This window comes from Indicator indicator, chromosome 20 (genome assembly GCF_027791375.1).
Source record: "Indicator indicator isolate 239-I01 chromosome 20, UM_Iind_1.1, whole genome shotgun sequence".
In the NCBI taxonomy this organism is placed as follows: Eukaryota; Metazoa; Chordata; class Aves; order Piciformes; family Indicatoridae; genus Indicator; species Indicator indicator.
The window spans coordinates 1,065,864-1,072,187 of record NC_072029.1 but is presented as its reverse complement, the minus strand read 5'-3'; positions in this window follow the sequence as shown (position 1 = coordinate 1,072,187).

The window sequence follows — 6,324 nt, the reverse complement described above, 5'->3', positions numbered from 1 at the left end:
CCCTCCCAGCCCCACTCACAGGCAGTGGGCTGCTGAGAAACGTCCTCCTGCTGGGAGTTGGGGCAGAGAGCACCAAATGTCTCATCCTCATCCTCGCTTTTCACCATGGGCTCCACTTTGATGGCTGTGAAGGGAAAGGCACAGTCTGTGTGTCCAGCTCAGGTAGGATCTACAGAGGGATCTGGCCAGGTTTCATATTGGGGCCTCTCGCTCCCAGCTGCCCCAGAGATTTAGATTAGACATTGAGAAGAAGTTCTTCCTCATGAGGGTAGTGAGACACTGGCACAGGTTGCCCAGGGAGGTGGTGGTGGCCTCATCCCTGGAGGTTTTTAAGGCCAGGCTGGATGTAGCTCTGAGCAACCTGATCTAGTGTGAGGTGTCCCTGCCCATGGCAGGGGGTTGGAACTGGATGAGCCTTGAGGTTCCTTCCAGCCCTGACAATTCTGTGATTCTTCTCCTTGAGGGCTGTCAAGGCCTAGCCGAGACTGCCCAGGGCAGTGGTGGAGTCTCCATTTTAAAGCGGTGGAGATGTGGTGCTGAGGGCCATGGTTTGGTGGTGCCCTGGCAGTGCTGGGCTAAGGGTTGTACTCTGTGATCCCAAAGGTCTCTTCCAACCCAAACCACTTGGATCAGGCTGTGTGGGACAGGAACTAAATTGTGGGGGACTGCAAGGTCTCTGCAAGGTCTCTCCAAGCTCCCAGCCCCATCCCTGCAATCACTCACTGATGCTGGAAACGCTGGACATGGTGGCAGGCCCTGTCCCCGGGCCCTGGCGACACCCAGCACAGGACTCATCCTCCGGCTCCACTTTCACCACGATCTCACACTTGACACTATCCCAGCCCTTTCCTGAGGGAGATGAAGCTGCTCTGGGGTTCCTGGGCAGCATGGGCAGCCTGGCATTGCACTGGCAAATGTGAGCTGTGCCACCGCAGGCACCACGCTCCCTGTGCTGGGCATGGGGGCATGAACCCTCCCCCATGGGCACTATGGGGAGGAACCAGAGGCTGAAGGCACAGACCTGCACCCGGCCATGCGCAGCGACTGCCTGTGCCTCCCAACAAGGACCCTCGCCCAACCAAAGCCATTGCAGTGCCCAGTGCTGGGTACAGCACTCCCCACCCCGATGCCTGTGGGACATCCAGGGGGTCCTGGAGGTCCCAGGGCCTGGCTGGAGGGGGCAGGCTGCAAAGTACCTTCAGTGCCAGGTGAGCCAGGTCCCTGCTTTTGGCAGCCTCACCTGTGCTGTGGGTGCCAGGCATCCCACGGAACCTCATGTCCAGCAGATCCTCCCTGAATGGCTTCTCCTCCTGCTCCATCCTTGGAGGTCCAGGGGCTCCCTCCAGAAGAACCTGCCCAAGGGATGAGAATGTCTCCTTTCAGCCTGCCCTGGCTGTGGGAAGCACCTGCTGGCACTTGGGTGCTCCAAATGATGCCAGCCTCTGGGCTCCACACTCCAGCACAGCCTGGCTGTGTCAATTCCACCCCTTCCATCCCTCCCCCAGGTCCCAGTCACCCCACATCTGCCCTAGGAGGCTGAGGAGGACACTGCAAGGGCAACATGATGCAGGGTGGTACAGGATGGATGCCATGGCACCACATCATCACCCAAATCACCACCCCAGCCACTTCTTCCAGCCTGGCAGCTGCAGTGGCTGGGGTGGGAGTGAGGCACAGCATCAGAGTGATGAAGAAACAAAGAGTCAGAGCAGAAATGGTGCAGAAAAGGGCTGCTCGTGTCAAGGGAGCCATGATAGGAAGCAGAGATGGAGGAAGGGTGCCCTCCTCCTCCTCTTCCTGCCTTGCATGCTCTCCATCCTCCTGTCCTCCTGGGAAAACCACCCATGGCATCCTGCAGGGCATGGTGCCTATGGCATCCCTGTGCCCTGGTTATCCCCGTGGCCATGGCATCTCTGCACCCCTCCTTGGGCTCAGGGAGGGTCTGGAAGTGGCACCCTGCACCTGCACCCACCAGCATACTGCCTCTTGAGCCTCCCAGTCCCCAGGGCTCTTTTTTTGGGGGGGTGTCGGAGGGGCCTGGGGGTGCTCAGTCCTGAAGGGGGCCCAGCAGACACCGGTCGCTTCCGCACCCACCGGGAGACGGGGACAGGGCGCGGGTGAGCGGCGGGGGCCTGGCACACACACACCCCCCCTTCCCCCGGTGTCTCCATCCGCGGCTCCGGCCCCTGTCCCCACTGTCCCCCCGCTCCCGGTGTCCTTCCGTGGTGATATGTCCCCCCCGCCTGCCCTCGCCTATCTCGGTGCCTCCCTTCTCGGTGCCCTCCGCTTGTCCTGGCACCTCCCCCTCCCGGTGGTCCCTACTCCCTCGGTGTCTCCATTCCGGTGCCACATCCCCTCCCGCCCCGGTGCCCTCCATCCCCGGGCGGTCTCGGTGCCCCCCAGCCCGGTGTCCCCCCACAGCTCCCCGTGTCCCCGCTCTCACCGGGTGCTCAGTGGGGCGATGCTCGCCCGGCCCCACCGATGGCCGCGGGAGCGCACCGGGGCCAGGCAGACAAAGGGGCCCCGCCCCGATGCCTACCAGGAGCTGTAGTCCGGTTCCGCCCTCACTCCGGCTGGGTCCCACGGTCCGGTCCCCCCCGACTCGGCGGCCGGAGGCGAGGATGGGCGAACCACCCCCCCACCGAGCGCCCGGTGAGAACCGGGACACCGGGAGGTGATGGGGCACGCCGGGTCAAGCCCGGGGAGGAACTAGAGCGGGTGGGGGGCACCGGGACGGGCAGGGAGGGCACCGACGAAGCCCCGGAGGGGAATCCGGGCACGGGTACACCCCCTCGGTGCTGCAGCTTTGTTTTTGGCCGGGACAGAGCTGGTTTTCCTCCGTGGTGTAGTCCCCAAAACAGATCCATCAACCGGTGTGCAGAGAGCAGGAGCACCCCGAGGGGAGAGACTGAGCTGAGGACGTACTGAGGTGCTGAAGGGGTGGAACATTGAGGTGGTGAAGTACCGAGGGACTGAGATACCAAAGTATTGAGGTGCTGGGGCATAGAGATACTGAGATATTGTGGTGCTGAGGTCCTGGCATGCTGGGGTATGGAGGTGTTGAGATGTGGAGGTGCTGAAGTATGGATCCTTTGAGGTGCTGAGGTACTGAGCTGTGGGTAGACTGAAGGACTGAGATATTCAGGCCCTGGGGCATCGAGATACTGAGGAACTGAGGTCTTGAGATACTGAGATGTGCAGATTCTAAGGGGTGGATATATTGAGGTGCTGAGATGTTGAGATATGGAGGTATGGATACACTGAGGTACTGAGATCCTGAGGAGCTGACAGAGAGATACTGAGGTGTAGAGACACCAAGGTGTGGGGATACTGAGGTATTAAGGTGTTGAGATACTCAGGTAGTGAGGCATTAAGATACTGAGGAATTGAGATACTGAAGAATTGAGATGTGGAGATACTGAGTGCCCAGAGTTTGGCTAGGATTGAGTTCAGATTTTGGGTTGTTTGGTTTGTTTTATTTTGGTTTTGGTTTTTCCCCTTCACAAGAAGCTGGCAGGCAGGCAGCTGAACCAGCCCAGGGAGATTTGATAGCTTACTGCCACCATAGCTGCTGGCTGGGACCATGAAAGGTGCTTTAAGCTTGTGATAGTGAAGTGGAAACATCATAGGTGGGGAGCCAGGGCCTGGCAGATGTGATCTCTCTTTGTACTGTTAGATTAAACTCTATCTCAACCCACATGTAGGCTCTGCTGCTTTTCCTCCCAGTTCTCCTTCTTACTCCCCAGGGGGGATGGGGAGGGGTGGGGAAGTCCTGTGAGTGGCTGCATGGGGCTTGGCTGCCAGCTAGGCATGAACCACCAGCCTGAGGTCTGGAGATACCAAGGCACTGAGGAACTGAGGTCTGGAGATGCTGATACACTGAGATGCTGAGATATTGGGGTGCTGGGCCATTGAGATACTGTGGTGCTGAGGGACTGGAGCACTGGAGCATTACAACACTGAAGCATTGAGCAACTGAAGTATTGAGCTACTGAGGTATTGTTGAAGCAAGGTACTGGGGCATTGAGGGACTGAGGTGCTAAGGTACTGAGTATTGAGATACTGCAATGTTGAGACCTTGAGGCATTGAGGAGTTGGGATGCTGAGGTACTGAGACCCTGGGTTTATTCTGGTTCTGCTCAGCCAGGGTGAGAAACTGCAAACCACCCCCATCAGCACTCTGTCTCCAGCACAACTTGCACCTGCCCAGCAGCAGGGACACCACTGTGCCTCTCATCAGCCTTTGTACCCCTGCTCCATCCTGGGGGGCATTCAGAGGATCCCAGCAGATCCAGGGAGGTTCTCCTCCCCCTCTGCTCTGCCCTGGTGAGACTTCACCTGGAATATTGCATCCAGTTCTGGGCTCCCCAGTTCAAGAGGGACAGGGATCTGCTGGAGAGAGTCCAAGGGAGGGCTACCAGGATGCTGGAGGGACCGGAGCACTGCCTGGGGAGGAGAGGCTGAGAGCCCTGGGGCTGGTTAGTCTGGAGGGGAGAAGACTGAGAGGGATCTGATCAATGTCTATCAATGTCTGAGGGCTGGGAGTCAAGGGGGAGGGGACAGGCTCTGCTCAGCTGCACCCTGGGATAAGACAAGGGGCAATGGATGGAAACTACAGCACAAGAGGTTCCACCTCAGCATGGGGAGGAACTTCTTCACTGTGAGGGTCCCAGAGCACTGGAACAGGCTGCCCAGAGAGGTTGTGGAGTCTCCCTCTCTGGAGCCTTTCAAGATCCATCTGGATGTGTTCCTGTGTGACCTGTGCTGGATTCTATGGTCCTGCTCTGGCAGGGGGGTTGGACTCGATGATCTTGGGAGGTCCCTTCCAACCCCTAACAACTTGTGACCCTGTGATCCATTACCTCACATTATTCTGAGGTGGTCCAACAATGACACTGGAATTCTCCTCCTAGAGAGGTGGGGGTTGGTTAATACTGGCTTGAATATTATTTTAGTATGGAAATGTGCAGAGGTTCTGGAGAGGACAGCTCGATGGTTTGATCCTTGACCCAATCTGTCTGTGGTGTATATCAAGAAGCCAGAAGAAGGCAGCAGCTGGAAAGGCTGACAGAATTTGACTGTCTTTAGATCCTGCTTTGAATCCTTGTATCTTGTTTCTGGTTATTTTAACCTCTGAGGTCATCCCATCCTTAGGGCCCTCCCAGTCTGGTTATCCTGGTTTCAGACCAGCTCATTATAGGCTTATTCACACCAAGAGTTTTTAACTCCACATGACACCACTGGCAGCCCAAACAGGGCCATGGTTTGGGTTTTGTACAGGACTGGTATGAGAAAAACACTGATAATATCCTGACAGTTTCAGTTGTTGCTGGAAATCAAGGACATTCCCAGCTTCCCACTGCTGTGCACATGCCCCTGGAGCTGGGGGGAGTGAGGGCCCTGAACTAGCCAGTGGAAGCTTCCACCTGACACAGCATCACCTCATGCTTGGGGTGTGGATGAGTGGCCTGGAGGCTGCAGTTCTGCCAGGATTGCAGCTTCAGGATCTTCTCTGCTCCACTTTTGTGGCTTTGGGATTTGCTCTGCTCAAAGACCTGCTCTGCTCCAGGATCGAGGCTTCAGGATCTTCTCTGCTCCAGAATCTTCTCTGCTCCAAGATCACAGCTTTGGGATCTGCTCTGCTCCAGGATATTCTCTGTTCTGGGATCATGGCCTCTGGATCTGCTCTGATCTAGGACTGCAGCTTCAAAATCTTCTCAGCTCCAGGATCACAGCTTTGGTATCTGCTCTGCTCTGGGATATACTCTGTTTGGGATCTACTCTGCCCTGGGACCAAGATTTCAGGATCTGCTCTGCTATTGCAACTCCAGGATCACGGCCTCAGCATCTGTTCAACTCCAGGATCACTCAGGCAGCAGGGGGTGAGCAATTGCCCTGGCTCCACACATGTCCATTGTTATTGGCACTATTATTTTAGCTTCTCTTTATTTCAGTCACTGAACTGTTCTTAACCCACAGGTTCTTCCACTTTTACCCCACCAATTCTCCTCCTCCCATCCACAACAGCCCCTTGTAAACCCCCAACAGCCCTTTTCACCCTCTTGATAGCTGTCTTTGAGGCCCAGAGTGGGGCTCAGCAGGTTGGAACAACAGCTCAGCCTGGGGCTCCTTAACCTGACTTGGTGCCCTGTGGCCATTGGCGCAGTTTAGCTGTTTCTGGGCAAGATGTTGATTTGCTTTGTCATTTATGGGCTCTGGGAGCTGTGCCAGCTGCTCTGGGAGCTGTTCCAGTTGCTCTGGGAGCTGTGCTGGGTGTCTCCTCACCTGCTGCACCTTGTCCCCGTGCTGCTGCTCGTTGTCCCC